The following is a 19,694-nucleotide window of genomic DNA, read 5'->3' on the forward strand; positions in this document are numbered from 1 at the left end:
TCAAGTTCACATGTACCAAACATAAAATAGCGTATGCATGCATCAGCCCAATCCTAGTCTCCATAATTCATATATGCCAAGACATTTGATGTTCATATATGCTGGACACCTGGGCATTACTTAATTACCTAGTGGCCATGTGCACACCATGCTGTTTATTATTGATAGGACAATGACAAAGAAGACTATGTTAAAACTACATGATGCAACAAACAACACATCAACCACAAGATCATATCATACAACACACATCAAGAACAACAAACCAGCTGCATAACAATCACATAATCTGCAGAATAGCTTTCCTAGCTGCACTAGGACTCCACCTGGATCAATGACACTCTGGATCCCTGCATAAACAACTTGACCAAGGTTAGACATCTTGAGCAACTGGAAACGAGAATGAATAGCAGCAGAACTAGAGCAGAAAGCCTTCTGTATGTCAACACCAAAAAGCTTCAGAATGGGGCTGAACAAAATGCTTAACAACGGTGATGAATACAGGGACTTTGCTCCCTATATATATTGGCCAAAACCACGAGTTAGACTCATCCCATAAGGAGTCCAACACTTCTTCATGTTTATCGAGATAGGAGATTTGGAGTTTATCACAAACACTTAATGTAATTTAGGTTGATTACAAATGAGTTCCCTACTTCTACTAGGAGATATACACCCACGTAGATAACTGGAATTAGAGTTATATTCATGTACTTCTTGTTATTTACATAGGATTAAATCAACTGGTTTTATCTCAATGTGATTAAGATAATGTTAAGTCCACATATTCTAACATTCTCCCACTTGGACTAACATTGTCTGTACACAACACAATTGAACCAATAACCCCATATAGACAACAAACTGAAGTGTGCACTAAAATACATAAAAACTCATAGCTCATTCAGCTTGGTCAATTTGCAGAAAATAATGCAGAACCTCAAACCAATTTTGATTAAATAACCAGATTGATTAAAGATCACTAACATCAAATACTGCAATCACATAAGCTCAAAGTGATAATAAGAGTAGAAATTTGGATAAGTATATCTACCTGCAAAATCCAATACTCACAGTCCAACAGAATGATTTTGACAATTCAAAATCTTGACAGCAAAAACTGAAAACACTAGTGAACTGGTATTTGCTTAACTGAAAACTGAAACTGAATCCACAAAATTCCTTAATGCAGAAGAGTTCACTTGACAACACACACTGATATTTTAAAGTTCAAGAACTGTAATTTTCAAGACTGCAGAAAATAAAATAATGCTAAAACCAAAAGAACACATATATGAAATACCTCATTTTATTCATAAACTGCAGTATCAAAATTACAAGCAAAAAAATAAAACCGACAATGACTGAAACAAGAATCCTATTATACAAAATAAATTCTATAAATTTAAAAGATGGCTCCCACTGAACTCAAGCCTCCAAATCAGATAGAATTCCCATGTTCTTGGTATGCTTCTGAAAACTTGTAACTGATAATGCTTTAGTGAAAGGATCTGCAAGTTGTGATTCAGTGTCAATATTCAAAACATTTATCTCACCATGCTTCACTCTTTCTCTAACACTATAGAATTTTAAGTCTATGTGTTTAGAGTTGTTGGACATTTTACTGTTTTTACCAAACAATACTGCAGCCTCATTATCACAAAATATTTTCAATGCATCTGAAACAATTGAATTTAACACTTTAGTATGCATTAAGAAATTTGTGATCCACAAGCCTTCACAAACTCCTTCATAAATGGCTATAAACTCAGCTTGCATGGTGGAGGTTGAAATTAATGACTGTTTCATGGTTTTCCATGCAACAGCCCCTCCTGCAAGCATGAAGACATAACCTGATGTGGACTTTTTAGAATCCGGATAATGGCCTGCAAAATCTGAATTAGTATAGCCAACAAGTTTAAGCTTCTTAACTTGTCTGTAAACCAACATGTGAGATTTTGTTTTCTACAGATATCTAAGTACTTTCTTTTCTGCAACCCAGTGCTCATGACTAGGATTAGACTGAAACCTAGATAAAATTCCAACTGCAAATGATAAATCAGGTCTAGTGCAGACCTGTGCATACATTAGGCTACCAATTAACCTAGCATAAGGCTTTCTTTCCATATCAGAAATCTTCCCCCCATTTTTAGAATTTTTGTTTTTAGACAGTTTGTCACCTTTGGTCATAGGAGCATCACCTGATGCACAAGACTCCATTCCAAATCTCTTTAACACTTTTGTGATGTAATTGTGTTGAGATAAGCCTAATAAGCCTTGTGCCCTGTCTCTCTTAATCTCAATTTCTAAAACATAGGATGCCTCACCCAAATCTTTCATGTCGAAGTTTTTAGACAGAAAAAATTTAGTATCTTTAAGCAATTTAATGTCAGTGCTAGCTAAAAGAATATCATCCACATACAGTATAAGAAAAATAAAATTATTCCCAACTGTCTTAATGTATAAACATTCATCTACAATATTTTCTGAAAAGCCAAAAGATGAAATCACTGAATCAAACTTCTTATACCATTGTCTAGAAGCCTGCTTAAGTCCATAAATTGATCTTTTTAGTTTGCATACATGATCTTCTTTTCCCGTTTTCACAAAACCTTCAGGTTGTTTCATATATATGACCTCATCTAACTCTCCATTCAAAAAAGTTGTTTTCACATCCATTTGATGCAGCTCCATATTATAATCCTAAATGAGTCTTTAGTTGAAACTGGAGAGAATGTTTCTGTGTAGTCTATGCCTTCTTTTTGTGTGAAACCCTTAGCTACTAGCCTGGCTTTATGCCTTTCTATATTACTGTACATACCTCCAATAATATGGAGTATTTACTACGTCACCAAGCATAAGTAACACCCACTTTGGGACATCCACAAGACATGGCAAGGCCCAACCAAGACATACATCGTGTAGCCCTATGTTCAGGCTACGCAGCGGTATCCGGAAGTCGCAAATCCGCCACCAGGAAGCCACCTTCCCGCCCTTGCCAACATGCCTCCATAACATAGCTTTCTGCATGTTAAATAGACTAGAATAGTAACTTTGCTTGTCCCACATCGAAGAACAAGTAAAAGAGAAGCATTCCTTCATCTATAAAAGGAATGCCTCCTCCCACAACTCAACCCATTCCACATTCATCCATCCCATTACATACTTTGTAATCTTGTTAGGCCGCAAGGCTCGACACACTAGTATAAGCTTTCAAGTGGACGTAGTCTCCCGCTCATGCGGAGGCGAATCACTATACATCTTGTGTCAAATCTCTCTCTCTCTGTCTCTCTTTCTTTATTTATAGCTAACTAGAGATCCCCACGGATCACTAACGTTAACATTGGCGCCGTCTGTGGGAAGCCAACACAATGGCTTCGTCACCTACCGTGAGCTAAGTCTGCTTAGCAGAACTCAAAGAAAGTTTTCCCTCCTTCTTCGAGCTACTTCAAAATCATTGGTTTAATCATCATTCTTGAGTCATCATCGGCTCCCAGTGAATGCATGTTTGAATTAATATTTCTTGGCGGCAACTTTTGCCAAGGCATGATCAACATCACTCCAGTGGTACCACTAGAGCAGAATGTGCAGAAATTTGCACTTTGAGGGCCGGTCAACACTGGTCAACGCCGGTCAACACGTAGTCAACGCCCAAGGAGTGGTCAAAATTTGCAGAAATTGCTCAAAACACCAACATATGGGCCGGTCAATGCTTGGTCAACGCCCGGCGGAAGCGGTCAACGCCCATAGGGTCAGTCAACGCCCATCAAGGCTTGGTCAACGCTGATCATTGTTGGTCAACACTGAAACTTCAAAAAAAAAAAAAAAAAAAAAAAATCTGGGCGGCAAAAATTTCTCTGGGCACCCAGACATTTTTTCTGGACACCCTTCTTTTTCTTCGCCTCCAGCCACATACTCCGCTGGCTCAGGCAGACCTCCGCTCCGCCACACTCGAAACTGCATCTCCGCCGACATGGTGATCCGCTGAACTCCAGCTTCCGCCGGACACCAAGACCATCTCCGCCCAAGGCCTCCACCGGACTGCTCCTCCGCTGCACTGCCCACAGCATAGCTCGCTGGCAGTCCGCTCCGCCCACAATTGCGCACGTTTCCGCTGCAGTGCTCCGCTGCAGCTCCCTCCGCCCAACTTCCAAGCTCCGCCGAACTTCTGTCAGCGGCATCACCACCACTCAGCGGCACTTTTCCGCTCATATCCGTCGGCGGAGAAGCTAAGTTCCAGCCAGCGCCTCCGCTTAGCTTTCCCACCAACCTGCCATCTCTAGCCAAGCAGCAACCAGCGCCGCTAGCAAAGCTCCGCTCCACCAGGCAGGCACCCAGCTATCCTGCAGCCTCCTCCGCTGTGCAGCGACGCAGGGATCCTCCGCCAGTGACTACCGCTACGCGCACCGGTCACCTCGGCACCTCAGCACCGGCCTTCCTCTGCTACGTTTCTTCTGCCGCTGGCTCTCTCCAGCCCCAACGTAAAACTGCAAAGTTCCGCTCCACTGCAGCGACTCCCAACGCTGCGAAGGAGCGCTCCTCCGCTGGACTGCTAGCAGAACAGTCCCACCCTAAAACTCCACCGGCCAAAAATTCTGCTCCGCCAAACAAAGGCTCCGCTCCGCCGATGAAACCAGTGGGTCTTCCGCCAGCGAGTCTTCAACCCACGAGTCTTGCATCTCATGCAGCTCAGCACCTCCTCTCTGAAACAAACTGGAAAGCAGATAAGTATTCTTCGGTGCAGAGTTAAAGCATATATACATATATATGCCTATTATAATTGACAAAGCATATATATAATATAATATATCCTCATTGCTTGCTACACGTCCTTGACCAAGCACATATTATCTTATCATTTCTTGCAAAAGTTGGTGACCTATCATATGCAACACATGTGAACATCTGAAAGTCCATGTCAGGCATTGACAATCGATAGCTTTATGATATACATGCATATGCATATATATGTACACATATTTTAAACCCATCTGATATGCATCCTAATACTCTGATAAATCCATGTCTCCATGTCTCCATCAGACCATGACATGCATATCCAATGGCAGTCACATTATGCAGCTATGTGTATATGCCTACATGCTTATAATAATCAAAAGCCTGCAAGATCACATGCTCCGCCCAAAGTTTCTTGTCTCACATATGCTTCTGTCATCCATTAATATGTCCTAGGCATTAGCACACTTTTCGACTAGTACTTGGTCATGCGGCAGTGCCTTTTAAATTCCTATGACATATATAATTGTATATGTCTAGCAGCTTTATTCCAAGAATGATAAATGCCTATATTGTTTGTTCAAACTTGGTCATATACAACTATATATGCAGCGGCACTGAGCATATATATTGCTCATTGCACACTCTCGTGTCCGCATTTAATTGATGCTTCGCTTTTAATGGCCTTACTCAAGTGCTCCACCATTCTTCTCCGATCAATGCACTTAACAAATCATTTAACACTTCAAAAATGATTACATGAAGCATGCATTTAGTCCATCTAACATGGCCAAATTGCAATTCATCTTAGATTGCTTATACAAATTGCTTCAAAGCTTATCAAAGTACATATGCAAAACACACATGCAAAATATTGGTGTCGATTTTACAAATCCACATATTAATCATTTATTTTGTTTCAAGGAAATTCAACTATTTCTATGGAGCATTCAACCGCAACTACGAGTTGACGGACATTATCGGAGTACTTTCTCCGCCACAATGCAATGGAGCGTCACGCTCGGCCGACTCCAATTCGCTCCAAATCGGCATAAGATAAGTAACTACATCTTATCTCTTACGCTCCTGCAATTTGAGCTACCGCCGATGCCATGTCTATACATGTCTCCATGACCCTTACGCATGCCTACGGCGTGTTATTAACACCTTTACTACATCGTACATGCTTGCTCTGTGTGTTTTGTCATTTTTTCATGCAGATACATACGAGTCTACGGTCTACGACCAAACCGCCACGCGGTAAGGCAACGCCTCATAATAGCACTGACCGCTACGCGGCATTGCAGCAAGGGACTAGTTAACACAGCCTACGGCAGCCATTGATCCGGCAGTTAACCCCGACGCTTGGGTACTAAAGATTGGGATCGCTACCCAACACCCTCTGCTCCGTGCAGCTCCCCCTCCACAAACAAATTACCGACCATCCGGAGGTCCGTCATGGCTGGGGAGTCGGGGACTCTCTAGCGGGCCTAGCAGGGGCCCACCCCATTGAGCTTCCGCTCATGCCTTCCCGGCAACCCATTGAGCTTCCGCTCATGCCTTCCCGGCAACCCATTGAGCTTCCGCTCATGCCTTCCCGGCAACCCATTGAGCTTTCCGCTCATGCCTTCCCGGCACCCCATTGAGCTTCCGCTCATGCCTTCCCGGCACCCCATTGAGCTTCCCGCTCATGCCTTCCCGGCATCCCATTGAGCTTCCGCTCATCCCCCTTGAGCTTCCCGCTCATGCCTTCCCGGCAATCCTCGAGCTTCCCGCTCACGCCTTCCCGGCATTCCCAATCTTCACATTCATGTCTACTCGACACACCACACGTTAATGGAACATGGAATTCTTCTACCATTTGTCGCTCCCGACAAATTGAATTCTTTTCGCGTTCCATTAATACGAGTGACAACCAAACCAACACAAGCGTTCACGTACTCATCATTTACACGTCACAAACGCTTACCTTCGCAGCGCTCATACAACTTACATTTATCATATGCAATCCATATGCTCACACGGCCATACGCGCTCTCGAGTTTGTACGTCATAATCGATCGTCCTCGACGCCATTCGCGTGTATACATCAACATGTATCACGCACCTCATACGTTTATATATGCCAACGCATATCAATGCAACTCACATTTGTTGCCCACTGCAACGAGCATTCTACATATGCCTGTCTTTTTTGTCTCATTGTGCAGGATTAAACGAGTCCCTTCTTGCTTACGGAGTTCGGGGACTTGTAGGGGCTCCGTACCGCCCGGTTACTTATGCTTGATGACTTCATGATTTGAACTCCCCAACCAAGAAGCTGCTCTTACTCGGGGACTTCGGGGACTTGTACATACCTCCAATAATATGGAGTATTTACTACGTCACCAAGCATAAGTGACAAGACCCACCCCGAATTCCACCCTGGAATCCGAAGTGGCCCTGCGGGACCCACCTTTAAAGGAGATTTACCAAAAATTTCGGCATAACCTCCCTTAAAAATGGATAACCCAAAATCCTGCGGAAAACCAAAATTCACTTCTAATCATCCAACCATAACTCCTGGAGCCACCCTGCTCCCAAATTTCCTCCAAATCCGTCTCAAAGTTAAAAACATCATACATAATCTCCGAAAGGTACAAGTTACTACAATCACCAAAGTTAGGCCATAGACCTCAAATATAATACATATAAGTTGGGTCACATATCCCTTAGTAATCAGAGCATTCTAGGAATATAATTAGACAAGGAATACAGTAGGTTACCAGGTAACCTACAGAATGTGATGGCGGAAGCAGGTACGGTCACTATGGCTCACCCTCGTACACCGAGCAACAGTACTGCAATCTGGGCATTTGAAACCGAAGGGCCCAGGGGAAAGTATTGAAAAAAACACGTTAGTGTGAGTGGACAAAAATAAATAATTAAGATGATTTAAATGAAGCAAACTTAAATACTTTCCCACTTATTTAAATTTATAAAACTTCGATGCATGCCACGTTTATAAAACACATTTCTTTAAACTCAAAATCTCGTGAAAACATACCAGCCCCGCTGGTTAAGAGATATCGGACTGGGCCCCGCTAGTCAAGTAATAATAGGATATGGGGAAGAGATATCACCATACGGGTAAAGGAGCCCCTTAGGCTCTTCCTACCCTCGACTGCCACCCACACATAGATTGTGTGAGGAGGAGAACTAATAACCTCAACTACCACTCGCACATAAATTGTACGAGGAGGAGAATATCACCTCGACTACCACCCACGTGAGGAGGAGAAAGCTACCTCACTGCCACTCACAAACACAAAGTAAGTGAGGAGGAGACCTATTCACATGACCCGCGTATGGTGAGGAAGGAGATCGTCCAAAGCCAGTAAATCTGTATAATTTCCCAACTTATCTCGCAAAATCGGAATCCAATAAATAAAGACGTGACCCCGCACGCCAAGCTCATCCCAGGTTCAAATATAAATATGGTATAAATAAGTATAAAGTCTTGCCTCATCGAAATCTCCATTTTATCTCAAATCGCTGAATATAAATATAAAACAAATAGTATAAATTTCCAAATCCGCATAAATCAAAATCCTCAAATCGAGCATAAAGAATCTTAATTCAAAAGTTCAAACCAATAAATCATTCAATAATCCAAACCAAAATAAAATGCTCGTTAAATAAATTGATAAATCGATAAACTCAAGATTTGCGGAATATAATTTGCATGCATCAATTAAATCAAAGGTCCACTCACAATATGCGGTCAATCCTGACGTCGCTCGTGGTTCTCCTCGTATGGAGACTCCTCTCGTCCTGTACGAATAACAATCATAAATATGTATGATTCACAGGACTGAACTTTAACTTTACGATACTTATAATTGAAAATTCAAAAATAATCCCCCTTCCTAAAACCGACTTCTCAACACTCTACAACATCCATCCTTAATACTCCGTCAATATTCAATCATCGATAAATTAATTCTCGAGTGAATTCGAAATAATTCCGGCATTCGAATTCACGTAAACCGTTAATTATACAATTTAAACTCAATCCGAAATTCCTCCAATGTCAACCAAACTTCACACATTACATTCTACAATCATTAACTGGTATAGGGGATTAAAACGACATCTAAAACCCTGCTATACGCGCCTCCACGCGCTACCTACAGTGGCGGCGCGTGGGGACCACGCGCCGGCGGCGACCTTCTCCGATGACCACCAAATTCCGGCAACAACATCATCTCAACAGACCCAAACAACTTCTCAACTACAACATTGATCAATTTTACCTCTAAGTGACCGAATCGAGCTGGTGAAGGAAAGCCCTCTGAAAACTCAAGAACCCTAAAAATGGAAATCGTTAATTCTACCTCTACAATGTAAATTGGAATGAAATACTTTAGGGGAAATCATCTTCGTCAAAAACCGAACCTTCGACGTTAACTTGGTGGCCGGAGGTGGCCGGAATGGCCGGAAATCGTCGAAACCCCAAACTGCAGCCGGAGCGAACTTGCTTCGATTTTGGAATTTCTCGGCCAAATCTCCAAAATCCCAGGTCACTAGGGTCTAGAGAGGAAAGAGGCGCTCCTGTGGTGGCCGGCTGCACGCCGGTTGGTGGCCGGAAAGGGTGGAATCGAAGGGAGGAAGAGAAAACCGAAGGGAAGGGAGAAGAGTCGGGGGAGAGGAGAGAGAGAAAGGGGTGGGTTTCCGGTTTTGGAAACCTACCCGGGTAACTTTCCAAATATATTAAAATTTTACCATGAACAGTAATTTTCGTAAATCACTCATAACTTTTGCATACGAACTCCAATTTTTACGTACTACATATGCACGCGCTCGGTTTAACGTCCTCTACAACTTTCATGAAGGAAATTTTCTCAAATTTGTTACTCATAAAAAGTCAATTTTTCACCACCCCCTAAACGTTAAAATTATAACCGCAAACGGTACCCATAAGGAATTCCATGCAACTGAATAACAAGGGTATATCAGATATGGGGTGTAACAATTCACCCCCCCTAAAAAAAATTTCGCCCTCGAAATTTACGTACCTGTCAGAATAGATGGGGGTACTGTCGTCTCATTAAATCTTCCGGTTCCCAAGTGGCTTCTTCCACCAAATGATTACTCCACAATACTTTAACTAAAGGTATCGTCTTGTTTCTAAGGACCTGCTCTCTTCTGTCAAGTATCTGGATCGGTTTCTCCTCATAAGTAAGGTCCTCCTTCAAACGAATGGGTTGTTCTTCTAAGACATGGGAGGGATCAGCAATATACTTGCGGAGTAGGGACACGTGGAAGACATCATGGATCTTTGATAACCTCGGAGGTAGAATCAATCTGTATGCAACTGGGCCAACTCTATCTTTTATCTGAAAAGGTCCAATATATCGAGGACTGAGCTTCCCCCGCTTTCCAAATCTTACAACGCCCTTCCAAGGGGACAATTTCAAGAATACCCAATCACCCTTTTGAAACTCCAAGTCTTTCCTGCGGTTATCCGCATAACTCTTTTGTCTACTTTGAGCTGCCCTAAGTTTCTCTTGGATCGACTTAACTTTTTCAGTGGTAATCCGTACAATCTCTGGGCCTATGAGCTTCCTTTCTCCCACTTCATTCTAACACAAGGGAGTACGGCACTGCCTTCCATAGAGAGCTTCGTAAGGAGCCATGTCAATACTGGAATGATAACTATTATTGTAAGCGAACTCAATCAATGCCAGATGGCTATCCCAACTTCCTTTGAATTGCATAACACAGGATCTCAACATGTCTTCCAAAGTTTGAATAGTCCTTTCAGATTGCCCATCAGTCTGTGGATGAAATGCCGTGCTAAAACTTAATCCAGTACCTAAAGCCTCATGTAGACTCTTCCAAAATTTTGAGGTGAAACGAGGATCTCGATCAGAGACAATGGAAACGGGTGGTCCATGAAGTTTCACGATTTCATTTACATAAAGTTCCGCCAGCTTGTTCATCCCATAAGTCTTGTTAACAGGTAAGAAATGAGCAGACTTGGTGAGTCGATCCACAATCACCCATATACTATCATGACCATCGCGAGTTCGTGGAAGACCTGAAACAAAATCCATGGTGATGTGCTCCCACTTCCACTCCGGAATAGGCAACGGCTGTAGCAATCCTGAAGGTTTCTGTCTTTCTGCTTTTACCTGTTGGCATATCAAGCACCTACTCACATACTTTGCAATTTCCCTTTTCATATTCCGCCACCAATAATATGGTTTTAAAGTTCGATACATTTTTGTCCCGCCAGGATGCATAGCGTAAGCAGAACTATGAGCCTCATCCAAAATTTCTCGTTTAATATCCGGAAGATTAGGTACACATATTCTATTCTCAAACATTAAGGCTCCATCTCCTCTAAGAATAAAGTCCGTTCTAGTGCCATCACTCACTGCTTCTTTTAATTGTCTTAAATATTCATCTTCATCTTGTGCCTCCCGCACCTTATCAATGAGATTCGGCCTCACATGGAAGCTAGCTAACAATGCTCCAGACCCTTCTTCAATCGCCAAATTAACTCCTGTAGATCGCAATTCATAAAGTAAAGGGACTCGAACTGCCTTCAAATGGGCTAAAGAGCTAGAGGGCTTTCGGCTAAGTGCATCAGCTACCACATTGGCTCTTCCTGGATGGTACTCAATAGTGCAATCATAGTCCTTAATCAACTCTAACCACCTCCTTTGTCTCAAATTTAAGTCCCTTTGGTTAAGCAGGTACTGGAGACTTTTGTGATCCGTAAAAATCTGGCATCGTGCTCCATAAAGGTAGTGTCTCCATAGCTTAAGTGCCAAAACTACAGCAGCAAGCTCAAGGTCATGAGTTGGGTAGTTCATTTCGTGAGGTTTCAACTGCCTAGATGCGTAAGCAATCACATTTCCATGCTGCATCAACACACAACCTAAACCTTGTCTTGAGGCATCACTATAAATCACATACTCCCCACTATCATCAGGTAACGCTAGAACTGGGGCACTAGTTAAACGTCTCTTGAGTTCTTGGAAACTTTGCTCACACTCATCCGACCAAACAAATTTAGCACCTTTCCTGGTCAATTTAGTGAGGGGGGCTGCAAGCTTAGAGAAATCTTGCACGAACCGCCGATAATAACCGGCTAAACCCAAGAAACTACAAATCTCCGTCACTGTGGTGGGTCTTCCCCAATTCAAAACCGCTTCCACCTTTTGAGGATCCACACTAATACCTTCAGCTGATACCACATGACCCAAGAATCCTATGCTGTTAAGCCAGAATTCACACTTACTCAACTTAGCATATAATCTAGCCTCCCTCAAAGTCCGAAGTACTAGCCTCAAATGCTTAATATGAAGCTCATCACTCTTGGAGTAAACCAGAATGTCATCAATAAACACAATCACAAAACGGTCTAAGTATGGGCGGAATACTCGATTCATGAGATCCATGAAGGCTGCAGGAGCATTGGTTAATCCAAAAGGCATCACCACAAACTCGTAGTGACCATAACGTGATCGGAAAGCGGTCTTGGGTACATCGGACTCTCTTATCCGTAACTGGTGATAACCTGTCCTCAAATCAATCTTAGAAAAGACTTTGGCACCCCGAAATTGATCAAATAAATCATCAATTCGTGGTAATGGGTACTTGTTCTTCACTGTGACCTTATTCAATTTTCTATAATCAATACACAATCTCAAAGTGCCATCCTTCTTCTTAACAAAGAGCACCGGAGCACCCCAAGGGGACACACTTGGCCGGATGAAACCTTTATCCAACAACTCCTGTAACTGGGTCTTCAACTCTTTTAACTCAGCTGGGGCCATTCTATAAGGTGCCTGAAATATAGGTGCAGTACCAGGAAGCAACTCAATGGTAAAATCTATTTCCCTTTCTGGAGGTAAACCAGGTAGTTCATCAGGAAACACATCCGGAAACTTCCTGACCACAGGAATATCCTCAATGTTCAACACCGCCCTCTTTGTATCCACAATGTGTGCTAAATAAGCCTGACAACCTTTATTCATAAGCTTTTCAGCCGTAATGGCCGAAATCAGGCAAGAGGAGAGAATGTTCCTCTCACCACGGAAGGTGATTTCCGGTTTTCCTGGACTTCGAAACACTACTTCTTTACGGAAACAATCAACCAATGCACCATGTGTCTCCAAAAAGTCCATCCCCAGAATTACATCAAACTCCACAAGGTCTAGAGGAATTAGATTGGCCTCCAGGCAAAAACCGTCAACCATTACCACACAATTATTAAAAACCCATTCTATCTTAAGTGCTTCTCCCGCAGGTAAAGAAACATACCACTCGCCTATAAGGAGTGATGACGGCACATTTGCAAAACATGCGAATCTACTTGACATAAAAGAGTGCGTTGCACCGGGATCAATTAAGGTTAAAGCAGGTTGATTAAAAATAAACAACGTACCAACGATAACTTTCGGTGAATCACGGCCCTCCTGCTGGGTCATGGCGTGCAGTCTAGCATGTGTCACAGGACGACCTCGCTGAGCCCTGCCCTGCTGAGAACTAGCTCGGCCTACCGAGCTGGTGCGGGCGCTGCTAGTGGAACCACCAGTAGAGGACTGACCAACAGTCTGAGTGGGGGTAGATCTAGCTCCCAGAGTCGCAAGGGGGCAGTCCCTCCTGAAGTGATCCTGCTGACCACAAATAAAACATCCCGCTGTCTGATACTGCCCAAACTGAGCTGGCTGGCTAGCTGAAGCCCCACTCGAACCACCATGATAACTCTTGGACCTCTCAAGCTGCCCAAACTGTCGTCCACTAGACTGACCCCGAGAGAATCTCCTGTCACGTACCCTGAATCTAGTACGGGACCTCGAACTGGAACCACTACTCTTTCCACTACCAACTGAAGAACCAGAACCAGATGTTGAAGTAGCCCTCTTAGATGGACCCTGGCTAGGGCCACCAGGATCCCTAGGGTGAAATCCAGCAGGTGAGTCCGACTCAATGTCCATGGCATAAGATACTGCCTCACCAAAACTCTTGTACGGTGTGCCTAACATCTTATCCCTAAACTTTCCTCCAAGTCCCTGGACAAATCTACGAATCTTACTTTGCTCCGTACGAACCAAATCCGGCATATGGTGAGCCAAGGAGAGAAACTCCTGCTCAAACTCTAACACTGACTGATCCTCTCTCTTCTTCAAATTCAAAAACTGGTCCTGCATCCGATTAAGGTGGGCATCACTAAAGTACCGTCCATAGAAATGGGCCTTGAACATATCCCATGTCATCGGGCCAGCATTTGCAGGATCATTGACCACACCAGTCCACCAATGCCAGGCGGTATCCTCAAGGAACTGTGCTGCCAAATTCACTTTCCTGTCCTCTGGAAGGTCCATCTGGGAGAAAACTCTCTCCATCCTGTCAAGCCACCGCTGAGCCTCAACAGGTGAGGCGGCAGAAGCAAAAGTCTGGGCCCCATGCTTCCTAGCACGTTCCACAGAGTAGTCGGTACGTGACCCGGGAAGCGCTGCAGCAATCTGTCGAAAGAACTGCCCAAAAGTATCCGCAAACCTCCTAGGCATCTGTTCATCATCTTCAATAGGAGGAGTTTCCCTACGTGCTCGGCGATTACGAGCCATAGTGCCTGAAGAAAGAGTATTAAGAAGTTCAAGGATCAGTACAACAAAGTATCTACTTTACATGCATAATAACACACTAATACCGAAGAGCACACGATGGGGATCCGCCGCGGTCGGGCCATCACTCGGGAGGTACTAGGCGTCATTAGGCATATAAAGTAGCAATGAAGTAAGGAAGTCTATAGAATCTAGAAACCTAGTGCTCTGATACCAATTGACAAGACCCACCCCGAATTCCACCCTGGAATCCGAAGTGGCCCTGCGGGACCCACCTTTAAAGGAGATTTACCAAAAATTTCGGCATAACCTCCCTTAAAAATGGATAACCCAAAATCCTGCGGAAAACCAAAATTCACTTCTAATCATCCAACCATAACTCCTGGAGCCACCCTGCTCCCAAATTTCCTCCAAATCCGTCTCAAAGTTAAAAACATCATACATAATCTCCGAAAGGTACAAGTTACTACAATCACCAAAGTTAGGCCATAGACCTCAAATATAATACATATAAGTTGGGTCACATATCCCTTAGTAATCAGAGCATTCTAGGAATATAATTAGACAAGGAATACAGTAGGTTACCAGGTAACCTACAGAATGTGATGGCGGAAGCAGGTACGGTCACTATGGCTCACCCTCGTACACCGAGCAACAGTACTGCAATCTGGGCATTTGAAACCGAAGGGCCCAGGGGAAAGTATTGAAAAAAACACGTTAGTGTGAGTGGACAAAAATAAATAATTAAGATGATTTAAATGAAGCAAACTTAAATACTTTCCCACTTATTTAAATTTATAAAACTTCGATGCATGCCACGTTTATAAAACACATTTCTTTAAACTCAAAATCTCGTGAAAACATACCAGCCCCGCTGGTTAAGAGATATCGGACTGGGCCCCGCTAGTCAAGTAATAATAGGATATGGGGAAGAGATATCACCATACGGGTAAAGGAGCCCCTTAGGCTCTTCCTACCCTCGACTGCCACCCACACATAGATTGTGTGAGGAGGAGAACTAATAACCTCAACTACCACTCGCACATAAATTGTACGAGGAGGAGAATATCACCTCGACTACCACCCACGTGAGGAGGAGAAAGCTACCTCACTGCCACTCACAAACACAAAGTAAGTGAGGAGGAGACCTATTCACATGACCCGCGTATGGTGAGGAAGGAGATCGTCCAAAGCCAGTAAATCTGTATAATTTCCCAACTTATCTCGCAAAATCGGAATCCAATAAATAAAGACGTGACCCCGCACGCCAAGCTCATCCCAGGTTCAAATATAAATATGGTATAAATAAGTATAAAGTCTTGCCTCATCGAAATCTCCATTTTATCTCAAATCGCTGAATATAAATATAAAACAAATAGTATAAATTTCCAAATCCGCATAAATCAAAATCCTCAAATCGAGCATAAAGAATCTTAATTCAAAAGTTCAAACCAATAAATCATTCAATAATCCAAACCAAAATAAAATGCTCGTTAAATAAATTGATAAATCGATAAACTCAAGATTTGCGGAATATAATTTGCATGCATCAATTAAATCAAAGGTCCACTCACAATATGCGGTCAATCCTGACGTCGCTCGTGGTTCTCCTCGTATGGAGACTCCTCTCGTCCTGTACGAATAACAATCATAAATATGTATGATTCACAGGACTGAACTTTAACTTTACGATACTTATAATTGAAAATTCAAAAATAATCCCCCTTCCTAAAACCGACTTCTCAACACTCTACAACATCCATCCTTAATACTCCGTCAATATTCAATCATCGATAAATTAATTCTCGAGTGAATTCGAAATAATTCCGGCATTCGAATTCACGTAAACCGTTAATTATACAATTTAAACTCAATCCGAAATTCCTCCAATGTCAACCAAACTTCACACATTACATTCTACAATCATTAACTGGTATAGGGGATTAAAACGACATCTAAAACCCTGCTATACGCGCCTCCACGCGCTACCTACAGTGGCGGCGCGTGGGGACCACGCGCCGGCGGCGACCTTCTCCGATGACCACCAAATTCCGGCAACAACATCATCTCAACAGACCCAAACAACTTCTCAACTACAACATTGATCAATTTTACCTCTAAGTGACCGAATCGAGCTGGTGAAGGAAAGCCCTCTGAAAACTCAAGAACCCTAAAAATGGAAATCGTTAATTCTACCTCTACAATGTAAATTGGAATGAAATACTTTAGGGGAAATCATCTTCGTCAAAAACCGAACCTTCGACGTTAACTTGGTGGCCGGAGGTGGCCGGAATGGCCGGAAATCGTCGAAACCCCAAACTGCAGCCGGAGCGAACTTGCTTCGATTTTGGAATTTCTCGGCCAAATCTCCAAAATCCCAGGTCACTAGGGTCTAGAGAGGAAAGAGGCGCTCCTGTGGTGGCCGGCTGCACGCCGGTTGGTGGCCGGAAAGGGTGGAATCGAAGGGAGGAAGAGAAAACCGAAGGGAAGGGAGAAGAGTCGGGGGAGAGGAGAGAGAGAAAGGGGTGGGTTTCCGGTTTTGGAAACCTACCCGGGTAACTTTCCAAATATATTAAAATTTTACCATGAACAGTAATTTTCGTAAATCACTCATAACTTTTGCATACGAACTCCAATTTTTACGTACCACATATGCACGCGCTCGGTTTAACGTCCTCTACAACTTTCATGAAGGAAATTTTCTCAAATTTGTTACTCATAAAAAGTCAATTTTTCACCACCCCCTAAACGTTAAAATTATAACCGCAAACGGTACCCATAAGGAATTCCATGCAACTGAATAACAAGGGTATATCAGATATGGGGTGTAACAATAAGTAACACCCACTTTGGGACATCCACAAGACATGGCAAGGCCCAACCAAGACATACATCGTGTAGCCCTATGTTCAGGCTACGCGGCGGTATCCGGAAGTCGCAAATCCGCCACCAGGAAGCCACCTTCCCGCCCTTGCCAACATGCCTCCATAACATAGCTTTCTGCATGTTAAATAGACTAGAATAGTAACTTTGCTTGTCCCACATCGAAGAACAAGTAAAAGAGAAGCATTCCTTCATCTATAAAAGGAATGCCTCCTCCCACAACTCAACCCATTCCACATTCATCCATCCCATTACATACTTTGTAATCTTGTTAGGCCGCAAGGCTCGACACACTAGTATAAGCTTTCAAGTGGACGTAGTCTCCCGCTCATGCGGAGGCGAATCACTATACATCTTGTGTCAAATCTCTCTCTCTCTGTCTCTCTTTCTTTATTTATAGCTAACTAGAGATCCCCACGGATCACTAACGTTAACAATTACCATTTGCATCTCTCTTTGTCTTAAACACCCACTTGCAGCCTATTGGTTTTTGGTTTAGGTTTGGTCTGACTAGTTCACATACTGAATTTTGCTTCATTGACTCGATCTCAGCCTTCATGGTCTTCTGCCATTCTTCAACTTCATGGCTCTCAATAGCTTGCTTGAAGCTTGAAAGATCATTATCTTCACCTAGGATATCAGTTTCTTGCAGGTACACTACAAAATCACTATCTTCCCCATATACTGGTCTTCTCTCTCTGGGATCTCCTAGGCTGAGGTGGAATTTGTTCTTCTGCAGGGTTATTTTCTAAATGGACATCATTCATAGGTTCATCTATATGAGGTTCTAAGCCTACTGGTTCTTCTAAAGCTTGATTTTGGCTTGGAGTTTTTGTATCTGCATTATCTGCATTGTTTGACTGAATTAAAGGTAAGATATTCTATAAATTTTGATTTTCAGTAATTTCTTCTAACTCCAAGGACAAGTCTTCAAAGTTAGTATTACTAAATCCTTCATCCAGAAATTTTGCTTGATGAGTTTCAAAAGTTCTGGTAAAATTTTGAGCTGCATAGAACCTATAGCCTTTAGATTTCTCACAGTAGCCAATAAAATGGCAACTGACTGTTTTGGATTCAAGCTTCTGTGTCTGTGCATTTGGCAACTTTGCCTCAGCCTTGCATCCCCACACATGGCAGTGATGCAAGCTAGGTTGCCTTCCACACCATAACTCCAAAAGGTGTTTTGTCTACTGATTTACTAGGTGATCTATTGCAAATATAATTTGCAGTCTTAAGAGCTTCACCCCATAAAAATATAGGTAGACATGTAGTGCACATCATACTTCTCACCATGTTTAATAATGTCCTATTTTTCCTTTCTGCTACCCCATTTTGTGTAGGATTATAAGGAGTTGTGTACTGAGCCTTAATGCCATTTTCCTGTAAATATAGTGCAAAAGGACCCTTTTGCTGGCCTGCTTCAGTGTGTTTCCCATAGAACTCCCCTCCCCTATCAGATCTCACTAGCTTAATTTTCTTCTCTAGTTGCAATTCAACTTCAGTTTTATAAATTTTGAATGCATCTAGAGCTTGTGATTTTTCTGACAGTAAATAGATATAGCAGTACCTGGAAAAATCGTCTATGAATGTGATGAAGTAAAAATTTCCACAGATAGTTTTATGTTTAAATGGACCACATATGTCTGTATGTATTAGTTCTAATAGGTTTTGACTTCTTAAGGCCTTTTTTTTCTGTAGTTTGTCAATTTCCCTTTAAAACACTCAATGCAGTCATTTAAATCTGTATAATCCAATGCAGGTAAAATTTTATTTTTCTCGAGTGTTTTTAGTCTTTCTTTGGATATATGGCCTAATCTTCTATGCCATATATTTGCAGACTTATTATTGAACAATGTTCAGTTTGTACCTGTTAACGTTAGTGATCCGTGGGGATCTCTAGTTAGCTATAAATAAAGAAAGAGAGACAGAGAGAGAGATTTGACACAAGATGTATAGTGGTTCGCCTCCGCATGAGCGGGAGACTACGTCCACTTGAAAGCTTATACTAGTGTGTCGAGCCTTGCGGCCCAAGGGGATTACAAAAGATGTAATGGGATGGATGAATGTGGAATGTGTTGAGTTGTGGGAGGAGGCATTCCTTTTATAGATGAAGGAATGCTTCTCCTTTACTTGTTCTTCGATGTGGGACAAGCAAAGTTACTATTCTAGTCTATTTAACATGCAGAAAGCTATGTTATGGAGGCATGTTGGCAAGGGCGGGAAGGTGGTTTCCCGGTGGCGGATTTGCGACTTCCGGATACCGCCGCGTAGCCTGAACATAGGGCTACACGATGTATGTCTCGGTTGGGCCTTGCCATGTCTTGTGGGTGTCCCAAAGTGGGTGTTACTTATGCTTGGTGACGTAGTAAATACTCCATATTATTGGAGGTATGTACAAGTCCCCGAAGTCCCCGAGTAAGAGTAGCTTCTTGGTTGGGGAGTTCAAATCATGAA

At 42.7% G+C, this 19,694-nt stretch overlaps 1 long non-coding RNA gene across 1 annotated transcript; it reads right to left on the bottom strand.

Annotated features, from left to right (window-relative positions):
• Window positions 1-14,237: 14,237 nt before the first annotated feature.
• Window positions 14,238-16,005, bottom strand: LOC133731951 (uncharacterized). The gene is made up of 3 exons (XR_009856868.1): window positions 15,932-16,005; window positions 14,955-15,024; window positions 14,238-14,365 (listed from the first exon to the last, which is right to left on the bottom strand). It is a non-coding gene; the product is annotated as an uncharacterized LOC133731951 (long non-coding RNA).
• Between the last annotated feature and the right edge of the window lie 3,689 nt (window positions 16,006-19,694).

This window comes from Rosa rugosa, chromosome 2 (genome assembly GCF_958449725.1).
Source record: "Rosa rugosa chromosome 2, drRosRugo1.1, whole genome shotgun sequence".
Lineage (NCBI taxonomy): Eukaryota > Viridiplantae > Streptophyta > Magnoliopsida > Rosales > Rosaceae > Rosa > Rosa rugosa.